This window comes from Stegodyphus dumicola, chromosome X1 (assembly GCF_044657685.1).
Source record: "Stegodyphus dumicola isolate Sdum_Otavi_A_Nest chromosome X1, ASM4465768v1".
In the NCBI taxonomy this organism is placed as follows: Eukaryota; Metazoa; Arthropoda; class Arachnida; order Araneae; family Eresidae; genus Stegodyphus; species Stegodyphus dumicola.
This window is the reverse complement of record NC_140780.1, coordinates 250,769,494-250,789,660: the sequence shown is the minus strand read 5'-3', so window position 1 is coordinate 250,789,660 and position 20,167 is coordinate 250,769,494. Positions and strand designations below refer to the sequence as shown.

The 20,167-nt window shown below is 30.8% G+C and overlaps 1 protein-coding gene across 3 annotated transcripts in view; it reads right to left on the bottom strand.

Annotated features, from left to right (window-relative positions):
* LOC118185301 (uncharacterized) overlaps window positions 1-20,167 on the bottom strand; it is a 274,059-nt gene that overhangs the window by 109,337 nt on the left and 144,555 nt on the right. Inside the window, exon 1 of one of the 3 annotated variants that reach the window (XM_085807442.1) lies at window positions 4,017-4,139. The exons of the other annotated variants lie outside the window; for them this stretch is intronic. The gene's annotated coding sequence lies outside the window, so the exon portion shown is untranslated. Of the gene's footprint in view, window positions 1-4,016; window positions 4,140-20,167 lie in introns of those variants that run through there. 3 annotated transcript variants of the gene reach the window in all.

Sequence of the window (20,167 nt, the reverse complement as noted above, 5' to 3'; positions counted from 1 at the left end):
AAACAATATCAGAAAGTATTTAGCAGGTTTTGAAAAAAAAAGTAGAATTTGAAGAAAAAGGAAAAAAAAGAAAATATGTTGCATACAGATGTTGCAAATTCTGATTACAAAATATAAATTGAAGGTTCATTACTATTTTAGCACATTATTTTTATAAGATAAATTATAAATGTCTATTGGAAACATTATGAAATTTTTAGAAAAAATAGAACTGTTAATGATATTAGCGGAACATATCCCATACCCACAACTGATGAAGGTTTAAAATTATGTGCTATTCCTCAATATTCTAAAAGAACTAACAATTTTATTAAAGATAACCTGATATTTGACCATTTAGATATGACAGAGTGTTGGTTTACGGTGAATGGAATGCCAAAACCTGTTGAGAAATATTAGATGGATTTTACCAAAAAAGAATGGAATCGACCCTTTGAAGGTTTTCTAGGAATTACAAATAATAGTAACAGACAAACATGTTATATGATAGATTATTTAAAATTTTATAAATTACATCCTGTTATTTCTTTCGAAATTTCGTATCACAAACGTTACGCATTCGTAGATAATTTAAGATTAAGCCTTAATTATAAATTAAGAAATCAAACTCATAAAAACTATATTTTTTATATTATTACAGAAGTAATCGGGGGGGGACATCTGCATCAGACATAAGGGCAGGGGAAATTTAAGTTCAATCTTCTTTTTTTTTTTTTTTTTTTTTTTTTTTTAATTTAATACTTTCTAGCTTTTCTCTTCTGTAATAATGTGCAGTGATTGAAAACGATTTTCTTTCAGACTGAACTTCTTTCGAACTTGTATGCGTGATTGTTACTCCACTTTCTGAAAATAAGAGAATTAAATATCGCTAATTTTAATTTGTCAAATAAGACTTTAAGGAGAGAGCATGTAATAAGGACAATTTAATTTTCTAATAAGTAGCATTACTCAGTATAAAAGTTAGGAATTCTTTAAGATTTAGCAATATTCCAACATAAGGTTTTGGAGTTCAAGTATAAATTAGTAGTTCAGGCTTAGATATTACTAAATAGAAAGATTATTAGTCAAAGAAATTAAATTGTCCTAATTATGTTCTCCTCACGGCTTAAGACCACACATTTTAAAACCAGATTAAAGAAGTATGTTTTCGCCTATATGTGAAACTGAAGTTGTTGAAAAGCATTGGAAGATATAACCTTTATTTCTCCTGCCTTCTTAGCGTGCCTTCGTGGTGTAGTGGTTCTGCACGCTGGGCTAGTATTCCAGAGGTCCGCGGTTCGATTCGCGGCGAAGGCGTTTGCTCATTTTTCATCTTGCCTGCTTCCAAAAATACCTAATATCTCTACAGTGGCGCCCGAACTAAAAGGGTTGTGGATGATGACTCTCCACACCCAGGATTTGACGATTGAATCCCCTAAAAACCCCAGTCGCCCTTCAAAAAGGGCAGTATATAAGGTATTTCTACCAATTCTTCTAGTGGGTCTTCGTGGTGTTGTGATTCTGCACGCTGGGCCGGTATTCCAGAGGTCCGTGGTTCGATTCCCGGCGAAGGCGATTGCTTATTTTTCATCTCTGCGGCTTCCAAAAATCGTAATGTCTCTACAACCTTTAAATGAATTATGCAGTTTATAACAATAATAAATTTTTTAGTCTTTAATACTGTAATAAATCGATATATTACAATAATAAAATATTGGTGTACGAAAATAAATTATCAGCGAATTAATAAAAATAACTCTATTAATCAACTGCTTTACATATATATTTTGTTATTTATTTATTTATTAAAATCATGTGTATGTATTTAGGTAGTAGAAATCTCATCAAGTTGACTAATAATCTTTCTATTTCTGCCAAATCTATAAAAATTTTCGAAATGTCATAACTTGAATTATCGCAATAAAAACCAGAACAAGAAATGCTGCTATTTAAAAAGCAAATTCCTTTAAGTAGAAAGTAAACTTCTTTGTATTGACATAAAATTACTCATAAAAGCAGTATTTCAATTTTCTTGCAAAAGTAATTCAACCCTCACTTAAATTACTAACGCAGCAATGTGAAAACACTAAATTAACTGGAAAAATGGCATTAAAACTTCTTAAAAATAGTACTTATTTAATAAGATGTGTGTTTTTCAGCAATATCAAAGTGAGAAAATGTAATATTTCTCTTGATTTTGATAGTAATTTAATGAAGCTTGAAAGCATTTTATAAAAATATATTTGGAAAATCAGAAAGACGCATTTCTGCTAATGAAAGTTAAGTTTGTATATGCTCCCTTAAAACTTAAACCCATAAAACCCCTTCGAATTTAGACGTGAATATATAACCAAGTAAAATATTGTATTAATAAAGTGAACTTTCATTAAGGAAGTTGACTTATAATACTGTGTGATTTATAGGAACTCTGTGACGGAGAAACATAATATCGTATTTTGCAATTGGAAACTGAATTTGGCATGTCTACGAAGACACATAATTCACCTCAGATTGATGTAAGACTGCGTTGCTTAGAGATTACAGAGAAGTTACTGCTGCATCTGGATGAACATTTTAAAATCGTAGCCGCTGTTCCTAATGCTGTTCTGCGTTCTTCTCAGTCGATAACATTTGTAATGTGAAACAAATCTAACAGGTACTAATTTGAATAGTGAAAATCATTTTTTATGTATAGCATCCCTACCATCAACTCTTAATTATCATTTAACTGCTTTTAGTTATAATTTTATACAAAATGCTTTATAACTATCACATAAAAATGGGCTATTGCCTTCAACAAATTTGTATTCTTTTTCATTAACCTTTTATTATACACAGAAATTCAGATTATGAAAATCATAGCTGCAGTTATCATAAACTTTTAGTATGTATCGCTAACATTTATATGTTTTACGAGGGATGCTTAGTCCAGTAAAGTTAAACAGCTGTATTAAACAACATATATTTTTAAAACTTCGTCTTTTTTTGTAACTTTCATTCGTAATTTAAATCAACATTTTCTTGCTGTAGAAACAAGGATATTTTAATTCTTCAAGAACTTCGCAAATTAAATATGATTTATTTTTTACAACTGTCTTCAAATTTATTATATTATTTTTTCATTTTTTAATCCTTTTATTTAATTGTATTCTGTAAATAACTTTTTTGAACTGCAAGCCTATTGAAATTATTTTTTCATTTTATCTCACTTATTTATAATGCCTTCAAATTTATAATTTAAAGCTAAGCTAATTGATTAAGGCAAAGCAAGTCGAGGGCTGTTTGCCTGCAGAGAAGAACGACTTCGTGGAGCTCATAGTATAAGAGAATAAAGAAAGTAATAAAATTATGATGCTTGATAGGATTTTTAAGAAGTTAACGAAATTTAATCTAAATCAAAATCTAAACAAAAGTTGGCAGGATAACCTAGTCTTGAAAAAAAAAAAAAAAAAAGGAAAATGTACTTCAAGGTCTATAACTGAAATGTTGCTTGTGACAGAGCACTGTTCTGTTTCAGAATCCCATGGATGGTTTTGGTTGTCAAACAAAAAGCTACTTCTATTATAAAAGTTAATTTATTTAATTATAATTGCTTTATTTTCAGGAATACATAAAATATTATTACAATAATTACAGGCAATGGTATTGTGCTAGGTTAGTAATGTTAAGTGTTATGCATTTATTAATCGAGGTACATTTCTTTAACAAACATTTACAAATCGATTTTCATTTGATAAATCTCTGGTATTTTCAAATTTTCTTGTTATGTAAAAGAAATAACGTCAGAGGCTTGACATAACGTTTGAAATTATAGAGTGAAAAACATATATAATTATTTTCATGAACTAGCAATGAATAAACTTATATTTGAAAGCAAAAGTTGGGAACAATAGTTAAATTATCAATTTATAGGTTGAAAAGCTTAAATGCAATTCAGTTACGTTCTAAATAAAATGTCTTTGGGTGATTCATTGTCACCCAAAGCCTTCCCTCAGATGAGAGAAAAAAAAGAAGAAAGGATGAAAAAAGTAACTTACCAAAATCAGTTACCAAAAATTATAACTGATAATTCTACTGCTAAGATAAGTAGCCAAATGGATTGCTGTATATTTTTCGTAACAGAAAGCATTCATCATTACGTCTCACTAAAATGGATTAAAGAAGCTACATTTCACTAATTAATAACGCTTTTGACCAAATTACTTGCAATTAATGGCTATTGTAACGCAAATGATACATGGAAAAAATTTTACTAGTTATTTTTAAAAGGAATGCTCTTGACTTCAATACAGCAGAATTGATCAGAATACATAATTAGATTTATTATGTTATATTTTCTTGTAAAAAAATGCATTTTTACGATATTATGCCTCGTTCCGCCATTCGATGAAGTTGATTTTTTCTAGAAATTGCGTCATTTCATTAATTAACATCTCAGTCTTTGAGAAAATACACTGAATAAGAAAATAAATATCGTCATAAGATGTAATATATGTTTTAAAATACAGAGTCTGGCAAATTGTCTCTTGAAAGAATAATTGCAGCCCGTTGTTTCGGTTTAAGAGGTACACTTTCATATTACTACAATTTTAGAAATTCATGACATATTTTAGAAAGCATAACATTTTATACGGTCTTTGTAGGGGAAAAGAGATTTTCGCAGCCGAAGTGTTTGAAAAAAATCCGTTTTTTCATATAAAAATAACCTCGACGTATGTTTTCTTAAAATTATAGTAACTGGCTACAAATTTTGCTAAAAGCTATATATGTTAAATTTTAGAATTCTTAATTCTAAAAGGTACTTCTTATGTTCAATATACATTTACACAGAACCATTGGTTTTATGTTTCTATACGTACAAATACTAGAATTCGAAATATTGTTCCTCACAGAAAACGTTTTATGCAGCTTCTAAAATTAGCGTTTTCGCATTGGGGGAAGTATAAAAGGTCTTTGTTGTGACAATATTTGACAATATTTTCCGAGACTAATTTTGCGTATTAAGTATGAGGTTTTGTTTCCTTTAAAGATTTTTTATTAAAGTAAGGGTTAAATTACTAATTTGAACTCTCTTCGTAGATAGTTTGTAGATAGTTTCGTATAAAATTTTAACTTCCTATAGTTTCTTAAACGTAAGCACGTGATCATAATAATTTTAAACTACCTTATTAATGCCTGATTTGGTTCATTCTTTGAATTCGTACCATAGACCAACGACCAACCTTTCAATAGGTTATTAATCAAATTTTGACAGACATAAATCTCAGCATATAATTTCGTGCACTACAGTTGTAGATTTCTTTTTTCATCCGACTTCTGCAAGTGATGCAATAGTTAAAATGACTCAGGCCTGATTTTTTAATTATTTGCAACAAAGCAAGGTTGCTTTTGTTCATTGAAGAAGGACAACTACGCTACCCAACTCCATCGAAAATAATATAATTTTCTAATAAACAAAAAACTACCTAAGTCTAAATATTTTCTAACCTTATTTTTAGCTTTGTTACCTTACATTTTTTTACACAATTAAAGATCCAATACCCGAGTTAAAACAAAATATTCTCCGAATCTATTTAAAGTTATTCGTGATGATTATGTTGGAGATATTCACGTCTAAGACTATTTTATCAATGACAGCCGTAAAAAGCGTTGCAGTTTAGTCAATTACGTATACTCTTGATTTAAATTAGTTGAGTTAATGGTATAAAAGGATTGTAGAATGAGGCAATCTCTTTCAAAGATTCCGAAATCGGTTTTTAAGTTAATAGGTGAAGCTTTAAAACATGAAACAATTGTAAATGTTTTCGATAAGTAGTTCGTAAAGCCTATTATTTCCCAATAGAGAGGAATGATTTTCCACGTGCATAATGTAATCTAATTGCAGTGACTTTCCTACTAAACGATTGCAATAGTTTTAATAAATCGCCTTAGTGTGATCTGTTGTCTCCTTAGGAAATTTTACTAATTAACAGTTGATTCTAGCGCGAAACTTCCAAGTTCAGCAATACGCTTATTAAGATCATTATGCCTTTCATCATTTTTGATTAGCAACACATCAGAGCTCATTGGAAAACAATGTTCAATAATATGAAAAATATACTGATCTTAGGACTGCGTGGGTGTTTCTATCCCTTAGCTTTAGAATGTATTCTATAAACAGAAGTTAAAATTGACTCGATAAACTGAATGCAATTATTTTACTAAATAAAACTGCCTAAAATTGTAATGAATATTTTATGAATAATTAAATACCACAATATTAAACACTATCTCTACTTAAAAACGTATTACTTTTCACCTTATTTACGTGTGAATTCAGAAATGCTCATTTTTAACCTCTTTTAACAATTCCAGATATCTCCAAGACTTGTTTCCAGGAGAAATTCCTGATTGAACAGCCGAATTTTTAAGTTTTTCATTCAATTATCTAGCTTTTCTATCCTAGAGTAGAAAAATAAATGAAATTCAATACTTTAAAACAGAAAATGAGTTTAATAGTAAAACCTCTTTAAAAAATCAGCTCCATCATCTAAGCTTCTTTGATTTTAATACCCCCCCGAAAAAAAAGGCTTTTATGAAGCTGTTTTTCTGGTCTCCTAAATTATGCGATTAACACACGCAGAGCTCTTATTAGAGTTTCAAGAAAACTATGCATTCTATCTTCGCTTACGCCAAAAGTAAAATTTCTTCTCTTTAGTTGCACCTGAGTTGCGAACCTTTGAAAACTGGCTACGTATATCTTGAATAGCATGCTAGTTCCCCAAAGTTGCACTAAAATGCAATGAATAAACTTCAGTATAAAACTTTTCCTTACTTGGTTGCTTTTTAAATTAATAAAATTTTGTTTACTTTTAATATATTTAACTTCTTTTAATATATTGCCCAATAGATATCCCATAACCTTAGAAATAATTTATAAAATATGTAATATAAACAGTTAAAAAGGAATAATTTAATATTAATAATAAGCAAGTTTTAAAATCTTTCGTTACTGCTCTTCATATTTATACTGACATTATAAGGTATTTCTTCCGCCGCATGCTTTTGTGGTGTGGTGGCCTGCACGCTGGGCGCGTATTCCAGAGGTCCGCGGTTCGATTCCCGGCGAAAGGCGGTTGCTCATTTTTCCTCTTTCCTGCTTCCAAATTACCTAATGTCTCTACAACATTACACAATTTTACTATTTAAAGTTTTTAAGTGACCCTTGCTGCAATGTACTATGTTCAACCATATACCTTCCCACAATATAGGGGTTATACTAAAAGAGAACTGAAGATTCTTGATTCATTTACGCTAAGCGTTGCATAAATGTTTCACAAAATTGGAGTTTTAAGAATCTTGATGATCATTTCTCCGTCTATGATTTGCATATTAAAGGCATCCAGGAAACAAAATATGCCCATTCCAGTACTCTCTTTCACATAAATATAATATAGTCGAAAAAAAGTCGTTTATACATAATTTGCTACATTTCATTCGTTGCATGTGTCTAAGAATCACTTGGCCGTACAGAAGGTATAGTGGTTAGGGAAGCCTACTGCGGTATCGAAGGACTTGGGTTCGAAACCAGGAGACGGCATGGATGTTTGTAAATCTATAGTGTCTTGTAATGTATGTTTGTAAATGTATAGGTTAGTGCTAGGGATAGAGGGGTGAGAGACCCTCGGATCCGTCCCCATGGGGTGCTCTCCATCGAAGTTGGGTGCAGAACTGAGCGAAGTCATACTTTCACCTGGATGATGCTCAAGGCTCTTGCCAACGACAGGCGCAATCTTGCTGTCCTTGTCACGATGGATTTCGTGGACTTGTTCTAATGGTACTGTCAGACGAGTGAAATAAATCACAACACACACAACAATAAGAATCACTCAAGTCAAAAATACACAGTATAAATTAAAGCCATAAATTAAAAAAAAATTCCTGCATATCACATCAAACATTGCATTTGAGATTATTTCAGGATAATAAATATCGTACTTCTCCAAATAATTGTGATGTTTGTAAAGTACTGTTGATTAAAGAAGGAAATGTACGGAAAGGAAAATTTATTCACATTCTTTAACTACAAAGATAAAAATGATACAAAACCTCAAACTGTGCATTAGATAAATGTTTGTACGATAAATGTTTGTATCTCCCACACGCTTTGAAAAACTACGATGTTTCTGTTACAAAATGTAAATACCTCTCTTCCAATCCAATCACAAAAACTTTTCAAAATCCTAGAATTCATATTTTATATTTTTATTCAAAGGGATGTTTGAGGTATTAAGAGTGTGTCTTCAAACCTGCGCTTTAAATAAAAAATAAATGCGTGTTAAATATATTTTTAGAAAAATCCTTTTTATTAAATTATTCTGCGATTGATTTGAGAAAACGAATAGCAAAGCCATTCAGGCCATGATAAATTAAAAATAAAGTAAAACTTGCCTTCAAGAATTTAATGCGTTTACTGCACCTTTTCAAAGAAAATATTCCTTGCAAAGAAGAAAAGCAAATCACTTTCTGCAATGAAACTTGAAGTTGTATCTCAAAATGCACCATTATTTCATTTCGCAATGTTATAGATCATGATTATTAGCTGATCTGCTTTACAAAAATTAATGGGAACTTTTTTACATAGCAGTCATAGAGATTATTATAAAATTTTTATGGACAAAACAGCACGTGAACATTTGTCGGAACTGTAAGTAACTCAAAAAAATAATAATGAGTTTTCTTTTCTCTCTAAATTTTAGCGACAGCCCATAAAGTGTTTGAAATAACTTCTTTATGGGCATTACCTATAGCAATTTTATATATGTGATGAGTCTTAGAAATGTAGCATTTCCTTTACTTGTAATTTATAACTGCAAAAAATACTCAGTTTAAAGCAATATTTTTGGGGGTAAGGAAAGGTTTCTATCATTGACGAAAGTCTATTAAACTGAGTTCTTGTTTTAGCAAATGACTTAGTGAAATTATAGTATACGAGTCACTATATCTAATTTTATACATAAATCTAATTTTATACATTTTATATAATAGGAAAGTGAATATGAGCTAGTTTCCTTTAGAAAGTCCTCCGCGAAGGGCGTAACCAGTTTCCGAGTAGTTATGATGGCTGAATAATGGTAGTTTGGCACGAGTTTTTAAAAGGCGTACGAGCTAGCTGCATGGCTGATTTTCATTGTTTCTTCCGTGTGTATCGTGAATGCGTTTTCCTTAGAAAGTCCTCCACGAAGATATCCCTCCCTATAGGCAGATAGCCTTTATGCGTTTTGCGATATTCAGATAACCTAACCTCCAAGAAAGGTATTCTAAGCCTTTGGCAGAAAGCTAGCTACTGCTTTTCCGCATTCGACTTAACTACATTTTCTTTATGCTCTAACTTTTAACTCAAGTTAATAGCTTTTTCTGTAACCCTTTTAGCCCTCAAGACCATATTAACAAGGATCAAAAGCCTTCGCAATTAAATAAAAGACACAATCAGACAATAATTAAAGTATATCCCATTGAAAACCTAAAAAAATTAAACAAAATCAATTGCGATTGCGAATTAATCTCCCGTGCTTAACACTTTCCGTTCAACGGAATATTTTTCCCCTTTGTTTTAGACCGTAAAATATATAAAACTTGTTAAATTTAATAAATATATAAAAAATTGTTAAATTTAAGAAAATGAAAAATACTTAAAATATATTTCATTGAATACTTTTAACTTTAACAGAATGAAATACAGTTTTCGTAATCATATTTTCTTTCTGCAGAACTAACTACATACTTTTCGGATAAGAGTTATCAGTTTTTGACTTAAAACAACCACTTCCACTGTATCTGAAGACGAATATTTTGTGCTCTTTATTATTTTTGTTGATTTGAGGAATTCCCGTTTGATTAAAAAAAATCCGTAGGTCGCCTACAATAGATTTTCAGTCTTCTATAAATCAGATATAATGTAGTTTGCCGCTAATCAAACGGTTAAATGGTTAAGGTGGCCGAATACTTCAGTTCAGCCCAGAACAGAATTCAGGCGAACTGGCTTGCTACATAGGTATTTTTGCGGTTTACTCCATATGGAAAGTGAATATGAGCTAGTTTCCTTTAGAAAGTTCTCCGCGAAGGGCGTAACCAGTTTCCGAGTAGTTATGATGGCTGAATAATGGTAGTTTGGCACGAGTTTTTAAAAGGCGTACGAGCTAGCTGCATGGCTGATTTTCATTGTTTCTTCCGTGTGTATCGTGAATGCGTTTTCCTTAGAAAGTCCTCCACGAAGATATCCCTCCCTATAGGCAGATAGCCTTTATGCGTTTTGCGATATTCAGATAACCTAACCTCCAAGAAAGGTATTCTAAGCCTTTGGCAGAAAGCTAGCTACTGCTTTTCCGCATTCGACTTAACTACATTTTCTTTATGCTCTAACTTTTAACTCAAGTTAATAGCTTTTTCTGTAACCCTTTTAGCCCTCAAGACCATATTAACAAGGATCAAAAGCCTTCGCAATTAAATAAAAGACACAATCAGACAATAATTAAAGTATATCCCATTGAAAACCTAAAAAAATTAAACAAAATCAATTGCGATTGCGAATTAATCTCCCGTGCTTAACACTTTCCGTTCAACGGAATATTTTTCCCCTTTGTTTTAGACCGTAAAATCCCGAATCGGTTAAATCTAAGTACATTGCGTCGAGGAGTTCCTTTTTAAACAAATATTGCAGCTATTGTTTGGATTTAAGGGCTTGAATTAAGTGAACTTTAATCCTTCCTAATTACAAAATGATTGATTCTAGGTTAAAAAAAAAGGTCTCCTTCAAATATATGACTTTTTTAAAAACATGTGTTTACAATAATCAGGAATTTAGCTCAAATTTCAATGGTGTTTCTTTTGTCACATATGTAAGTATTATATATGAATACTTACTTATGCGTGATTTGCCAAAAAAAATCCTGAATTCGTCTGAAAAGGTCGTATTTAAATGTTTGCTGAAACTGATAGAACTAAAGAGTTAAATTTTTAAAAATGCTTAAATGAAGAGATGTAATTGTTTTATGGCACTTTTTAAACAGTTGGTTTTCTCTGATACATGGAATAACACAGAACAAAAAAGCAATCAACGATTAAATCTTTCTAAGGTTTAAATTGATCAGAAAACATAATTTTAATTTTTTATTTATTTTTAGCACATTAGATTATGATTTTTCGGTGATTATATATCACTTTAAAATAAACATAAAGTATTGTCATGTCAATTTGTTTATTACTTTATAATTTCTTTTAAAAACAAATGCGAAAAAGTTTTGCTTCACACGCAATTAAAATTTTATCTACTTTGCTAATTATGTGAAAGGTGCACCTTGTCTCATCACTATCAAATGAACAATTACTTAAGCCTCCTCGTTAAGTCAAATTTTTTTACATCTACTACCATTTTCGGTAGCAGAGACTGCAACAGCTTCTACATTGAAGCAGTCAGGTCTTTGTGGGATGGCACACCAGTCAGACCACATATGCTTAGATTTGTATATGCTTGTCTTTTAATATTTTTACTGGCGCGTGTTTACACATGGCAGAAGCTAAATTGTTCTAATATAAAGATGCTTCATTATGATCATTTTTAATACAGAACATAAATTTTGCATTCGGGTCTTAATATCAAGTACAGCTATTTATTGTACATAAAGCTGCATCTTTTTTTCTTCGTGAAATGAGGTTTATTACATTGTGATCACAGCTCTCAAACTAATAATTTCTGTCACTTTGAAAAACTCACAGGGATATTTAAAAAATTAAATGTGGAATGTTTTGAAATATATTTGAAATGCATTTATTAAAAGTCACTACGTACAATCAATTAATTAAACACGGGAATTGTTTAAAATGTAACAAAAAAAAATAACTTTCTGGAGAAATACAGTAAAGCAAATTGAAGTTTAAACGGATTTTTTCTATTAATAAGAATTTTTTAAAACATAGCAATATGTTATTAGTTTTTAAAACTTTCTAAAACATAAATGAGCGTATTCCCATACGGATTTCTCAAGAATCAACAATAAAAACTGATTGATTGTTTATACGATGACATTTCGAAATTGAGAAGGGAAAAGGTAGATTAAAAATGGGAACACAAACAGTCACATAGAAAATAATGTCTCCGACCAAAAAAAAAAAAAAAAAAAAAAAAAAAAATTTTAATCAAATAAAGCTCAAGGACTTCTTTCTGTACGTCTTCCTTTTCAAATATTTCTTGGTGCATTCTTTATCATTAAATTAGAAAATATTAAGTTGCACGCACTGTTCATTGTGAAATATATTTTTATTTTTGAATACTCGTATCTTTTGAGTTAACATAACAATCAAGAAAAATTGGCAATAAATAATAATCTCTGATGCTAATTGTAGGAAATTCTGATGTTCATCTATCTTTCTAAACAGAAATTTACGAAGAATTATCTTCACTGCATGAATTCGAATGGTTATGATTTTCAGTTGCAAGAAGGGAAATTTCAATAATAGGCAATTTTATACATTTATAACAAAAAGAAACGCCGAAGAACAAATGCATAAAATAATGTTGCGAAATGCCCAGCCGCGGTAAGATAGCTTCCCCACTAAGCGGGTTTAGGGTTTCTAGAAAGAGGCAGAGAAAGACAGGGTTGCCAGATTTGGAGCGAAATCGCCCATTTGGCGATATTAGGCGACAAAACTGGCGATATGCCATAGACGAACGAAATGTTCTAGAACGCAATCTTAGCGGTTTCCCCGAGAATATTCTTAAAGGTAGATTAAAGCTATCTATACCCTGCCTGTAAGAGTAGAGCAATAGTATCTTGAGTTCAGTAGTAGTGTGTCTTGAGTTCAGAGATTAGTTTGATAGCGATCGCACAAGTCAGGAACTGTACTTTGCGTGAAGCTGTCTTCCCCGTTATAGCCTGAAGGCTGTATTGCTGATTGTTTCAGCGTGATTCTGGTAGTTTTTTGACGACTGTAAACGTGTCTTTGGAAAAATGTTTCATCAAGTGCTATCATCAATTATTCCAAATTCACGTACCCGTAAAACGCAACTATACTATAGCAACAAGAATTAGCGTAACGTGCATAAACCTCAAGAACTGTAGTTTTGAAAGGTAAACTACTTCAATTAAAATGCACTACTTCAGCTAAAGAAGGAAGCTCTAATTAACGTTCGAAGCTATAGTTCGGCATATGTTCTCACTGATTCATACTGCTATAATATCTTTCACACAATTTCATACACCTTCAAGAAATCTCAAAAATGTAGATAAAGGATATGAAGACTTTTCCTAAGTGCTGCCACGTAAACTGATAACGTCAAATATTCATTTTAATTAAATTTATCAAAATATTGAAATCCTTTGCATTTTAGATTCACTCGATCACATTTCCAGACATCGTTAGTTAACAATTCAATAACACTGTCTAGAAATGCTACAACAGGAGTCTATTATATCATTAAACAATTAATTATTTTCATTATTAAGATGCTTCAGTTCTTGATCAGGTTTTTTTTCTCTTTTATATCGTAAAGACTATGAAATTCCAAGATTCAAAATGTTATCATGCAGTCCTTTCCTTTTTATCTCGGTATTATCAAAAATGACGTTTCAGAAACGACTATCCATCACTCTGGAAAATCTGAGACTGACTGGGATCAAACTATTAATCTGCGGTTTCACCAACAAATATTTTATCATTAGCATTTAATTTTACTCCAGTATGCGGTAAACTAATAACTTCCTGAAAGTTTGAGATGTATCTGTTTGTTGACTTTTATAAAGATAAACGTAAAGTATAACATTAGCAAAGCAACAACCTTGTGTTTGGAGTAGATTTAGTCAAGCTCTCAATCGATTTCAAGGGCAAACAGGTACAGTTCCCTCCAGGAGTAAAGAAATCTACAAAACCATAGTCTTACAGATTTGACTGCAGTCTTGTAGATTTCTTTTTTGATAATTATATATTTCACTTTGGCCTGTTTCTCTTCTATTTTGATAACGTAAAGTATTTTGGAACTGAATACTAAATTCAAGTAAAATTCCCTTGAAATTTAAAAATAAAAATAGAGAAAAATTTAATTATTAAAAATCATTCCTATAAAATGGATAACTATTAAAAAATTACATTTTTAAATAAATAAATTACTTTCTGGCAATGTTCAGTCCTTCTCTATCAGTTACCACAATTAGTAATCAGTGACAGCCTTATCAAGTTATGAATTCGAAAGCTATATTATTTTCCTTAAAGGAACAGAGTTAAATTAAAGTAATATAAGTGTATCTGCATTGAGAAATTTAAAATGAAAAAAGTACATCTGTCGTTATAAGAGCATATTTAGCAATATTAGAAGACAATACTCGTTAACTTCAATATACCTTCGTTACTTCTTTCGTGTTTGTCGAGATTCTGACTTACTTTTATTCAAGTAAATTATGAAACTTTCTTGAAAGATATTGCTTACTCAAAATGGAGCCTGATCACTCAAGCAAGAATATCTGATCTGCTGGGCATTTAGGTACTACTACAGATAATTTCTTCTTTCAAAATTTTTACATAAGGAAGTGATCTGAGATGAATTTCAGTGTTTGCTCAGAGTCATGAGTTATAAAAAACAATAGCGTGTAAATATAACATATAGTATGAAAGTATGACTGAGAATTTCAATGGGATTTGCCTCATCAGATATTTGCTTTAAATAAATCGAGGCATATTGAAAGAACATTGTGGAATTAAAAAATAAGATTTCTTGCTTAGAAAGAAGAGAAAAATTTAAGATAAAATATCTTTCAGGCTCAACAAAAATCAGTTGAACTATAATCCAAACAGGAAATTCTATCTGATGCTTAAAAGAAATCTAATCGATGACCAGCAACACATCTAGTAGCTAAAAGTGGTGAGTCTGAAATAAGGAAAATACTGAGTTTAAAGAGCCCACATTTTTCTGTTAGATGCTTTTAAGGGGGGTCATAAAGCCAGCCTGGAAAGGATGGCTAGGTTTTTATCGATTTCTCATATAAGCAGGAATTATTTTCTCTAAGGAAATTTTTACAAACTTTGCATTGTCTAGCAGCTTGAATATTTCAATCAAGAATAGACGAAAAAAGATGCTTTGAAATGAATTCAGAGTGAGAGAAATCAAGTATTCTCAAGTATCCAAATTCTTAGTAGATAAAAGGAAACGTTTTAACAAATAAAAAACACTTTTAAAATATTAATTCCATTAAATCTTTAAATAGCCCTTCTTAAAAGCTGCAAAAATGTTATCAATTAATCATCAAGTAGTAATAATGGCAGAAGCTTTCTTCGAAATACTAATTTTACGATGAAAAATTTTCTTTCCTCACACATGCACAGTCCAGATGAAAAAGTATATTTAATTTGTAGCTACTTAATTATCTAATATCGGATCCTACCTTAAACAAATAAAAGTATTTTTAGTGTATTTCTTGGCTTTTGAATGCGAATGTACTTAAAGTTCGTTGGCAAAACCATTTTAAATGAAAAGGATATTTTTATTAGTCATTTCTTAGATTATATGTTTGTTCTGCTAAATGTCTACACGATTTAAATAGTATTTAGGATGTTTAAAAATAGGCAAAATTAAAAAATCTCTTTGAAGTAGATTGACCTGCAACAGATTATCTCATAACACATGTAGCAATTCTCTATATTATTATTTACGTGTTCCGGTCTAATGTACTAAACAGAAGAGAGAGATGCTTTCGTAGAAGACTTTCTAGGGCAAACTGGCTCTTATTAACGCGTTACACATGGGGAAAATTACGAAAACGCCCACGCAGCCAGCCTGTTTGTGGGATTCGAACCTTGGACCGAATTAAAAGTGTTCAGGGACTTAATCGCTCAGCCGCTGGTGAGCCTACGCAGCATTTGTCTAATTTCGTTTTCCTGTTCTAAGGTTGTGTTTTGCCTAAATTTAAATCTCTGAGTAGCACACGTTTCTTGCTTTTATACCGCCGGAAATTTCGAATGTAACTCACTGCTTTGATTTCTGCTAAAAATTCTGAAATTTAAAATCACAATTATTTTTGCCCTTGTAACGTCCATTAAGTTAATCTACACAGTTATAATGATTTAGATCTTTACTGTCATTTCTTTTTTCCATTTCCTTCATAAGGTATTTCTCCCGCCTTCTTAGCGTGCCTTCATGCTGTAGTGGTCTGCATGCTGGGCGCGTATTCCAGAGGTTCGTGGTTCGATTCCCGGCGAAGTCGTTGCTCAATTTTTCATCTCTTCTGCTTCCAAAAAATACCTAATGTCTCTACACCTTACCAGAATGCAAATAAGGTTTAAGAGTATTTAAGGTGATATTTTGGGACTGTAAGACAGAGTGTACTTCTGCCTCTCGAGACAGCTTTGCTACTTTTCTTTTAGCTCTGATAAGATTGTATTATTCGGCTTTGCATTATAGTCTCCTGCATTTTAAATTGTTACGCCGGTGAGAAGTTTTAATCCAATGTGTAGCCGCTGACTATATTCTTAGTTTTGAATTGAAATTGGAATGTTACTTTAAATTACATTACCTCAAATGGTGGCTGATCTGTAAGGACGAGATATGCAATTTATGTCCAAAGTTCTCATTTTATAAAAAGCTCTTTTTTTCGCCTTCTCTTTTGTCTCTTCTCTGTCGTTATCCTCAGACGAGCGATAATTCGTTCGAAGTCTATAAGTTCGATTATTATTAAGTTTAAATACTAGTTTATGCTACCAAAGAATACTAAACTCTATAACGTTTCTAACCAGTTGTCATTAATTCGGAAAAAGGAAATAAAAGTGATTTTAATTAATATCTAATTTTTATGAAAATTTTCTGAAAAAACATATAATTAACGATGAGTTTGTCAGCTTGATTATAGTAATTGAGTTCTAAGCAGACTTGAAAAATTTTTTTTAAATGCAATTATTTTGTTTTCTGAAAGAGACACGGAAAATGTATTACATATTATAATATTACTTTTGAATGAAATTGTCTCTTAAGTTGAAGAACATTAATATTGTTATTATCATAATTGGTTCCCAAATTACTGTCATGTGCAAAATATTATAATTAATACTTTTAAATAAAGAGCAAACGTATTTCTTTTTCGAAACTATCCCACTTTGGCATGTTACAAGGGTACTTTAACGTCTTTGCTGAATTTGTTGAGCAAAAAGTATGAATAAAGCTTAAATAGTTAGAGGTATCACAGACCCATTTTCAAATTTTGCTTACATATGCTGTCCCAGAAGAAAAGAAAGAAAATTCAAGATAAATTATGTTAAAAGTTTAGTTTGAACAATGCAATGCATAAAGATGACTGTAAATGTATTTCTACAATTCTAAATATAAAAAAAATCAATTGATCTAAATCTTAAAATGTGTGACCATAGTCAAAAATGCTTGTCCCTTTCAAGTTTCATGTTATTAAACCTCTTTGTTTTGTAACTTAATTTATTTTTTTAAATAAAGAAATTAAATTATTTTAAATATAAACATTTAATGTGTTATAGTCACGATAAAAATTAATTACAGAAGTTTTTTTCTATAACAAATCAACAGAAAAATAATTTGTCTTCCACTTCCTATCAAGTCCGCTACCTTGAGATTATTTTGCCCAAAATTACTTTGTAAAGCTGTCTAAAAGGGGCAGTACATATTCAGTGACATAGATAAACTAGTCAAGCTAAGTTTGACTACTTGGAATATGCACTCCCCTCCCTTTAGGCAGATTTAAAAAGTAATTCCGGATAAAACAATGGCAAGGTAACGGACTTGACATGAAGTGGAAGACAAATTATTTTTATAGATTTCCTAAATTTTTATCTAACAATTTTCAATTGATTTTTTATATTTTAAATTATCGAAATATATTTTAATAGTCATTTTATGCAATGCATTACTCAAAATTAAACTTTAAACATTAATTTATCTTGAATTTTCTTCATATTCTTCTGGGACAGCATACGTAAGCAAAATTTGAAACTGGGCCCATAGCTGTTGTTTATTTAAAATCAAAATCAAAAAATTTCTTAGCAGAATATAGAGCTTTAAAATGTCTTGAAATAAATATTGAATAATAAAAATCATTCAAAAAGGAAATTTGGATCTCAGAAGCTAAGGAATGGTTTACATTTAACGCATATATTCTACCAAAATGTGAGACAATGTATTCTGAGTTGTAGTAATACAAAGAATTCTCCATGTACCACAAAGTATCATATAGGGCTTACAGAAGTAAATATGGAACACATCACAAAATAATAAACAGTTAATGAAAATTTTAAAACAAAGTTATGAAGGATTACAAAAAATTACAATGAATTGACAAAAATAGTCAAAGACACCTCTCTTGGAAATAAACTGATGAAAATCTGGTGATCAGTTAATATTTTTCAGTGCCAGTTTCAAGATCTTTCTTTCATTGTAATATCTGGAACATAGAAGAAGCACATGTTCAACATTTTCCTCGCCACCGATGCTGCAATCACAAAAGGTTTAAGTTGGGTCTCTGGACCCAACATAAATCTGCTCAGATAACTTTTAAAGTTTACGTGGCCAGTAAGGAATTGGGTCATTTTATAATTTGTAAAAAAATGATAACATGACAGTCTCATTTTAATAGAAGGGGAAAATCTCTTGGTTAAGTTCCGTTTATTTGAATTAACGTATTCTTGATTCCTCGACTCCACAGCGATTCTTGATTCCTAAATCCTTTTACAAGACTTTCTTGTAAAAGGATTTAGGGATACTGACAAGAATGTCAATTTCGCGCTTGGGGTTAGACTTTGCAAGAAAATCGGTCCGTTCTTTTCCAGCAAGACTCATATAAAAAATGCATCAACAACCGAAATTTTTTTATCTTTTAGGTTTTTAAGTTGTCTTTGAATTTTGCCGACTATGTTATTAGCAGAAGAAATACATTTTACGGTCTGCAAAGATGAAAGGCAATCGGTGCAAATGAAATAGTCTAAAACAGTACTATTTTATTCAGAGATACATTTGATGGCGATGTTTAAACAGACGTTCAGCTATAAAAACCGTGCATTCATCTCGAATTCTAAATTGAAAATGCTCGAATTCAAGACAATTTCGGAAGGAAACAAGGTCATGCTTTCTTTGTTGATAAGTAAGTCATTTGTCATGCTTTCTTTGTTTATAATTTGTCCATCCGATATTCAATATGCATAGCAAAACAGCATTATATAACTGAGATTTTCAAATACCTATACACAGTGTCAGTCGGACAAATTATTTTTACTGATTTGCTACATTTTTATCTAACAATTTTCAATTGAGTTTTTTTATGTTTTAAATTTTCGAAATATATTTTAATAGTCATTTTAATGCAATGCATTACTAAAAATTAAACTTTAAATATTAATTTACCTTGAATTTTCTTCATTTTCTTCTGGGACAGCATACGTAAGCAAAATTTGAAACTCGGCCCATAGCTGTTGTTTATTTAAACTCAAAATCGAAAAATTTCTTAGTAGAATATAGAGCTTTAAAATGTCTTGAAATAAATAGTGAATAATAAAAATCATTCAAAAAGGAAATTTGGATCTCAGAAGCCAAGGAATAGTTTACATTTAACGCATATATTCTACCAAAATGTGAGACAATGTATTCCGAGTTGTACTAAAAGAATTCTCCATGTACCACAAAGCATCATATAGGGCTTACAGAAGTAAATATGGAACACTAGGCTTGCAGTTTGATTTGAAGTTGTGAAGATACTAATAGAAAACTACTGTTTGGATGAACGATGATAATTATAATAAGAAAAAACTAATAATAAAAATTTTTGGCCCTCGAAACTGAACGAAACAATAACTTTCGTTCATGAGAATTTGGATAGTAATGCTATTTCGTTTCATAACCTTAAGCATTACATTTGATTAAAGGTTAGCTGTTATGCTAAACTTCAGCTTATTTAAAAAATAAAGCTTACAGTTATTATTCATAAAAATTGTTGATTTGCACTTTGGCAGCGGAGGAGAATAGTTCTGTAGTTGAACCATCGAAACCAGTTCTGTAAAATTTACAAATATAAAGATGATTCTTGCTTTCTGCAAAAATCATTTTTCGGCGTGTCATTTTAACCTAAATTGTTAACCATTCAAAAACTAGTTTCCAGTATCAGTAAACAAAAATGTAAATTCAGATAACAAATGAGACAAAATATTTGCAGCT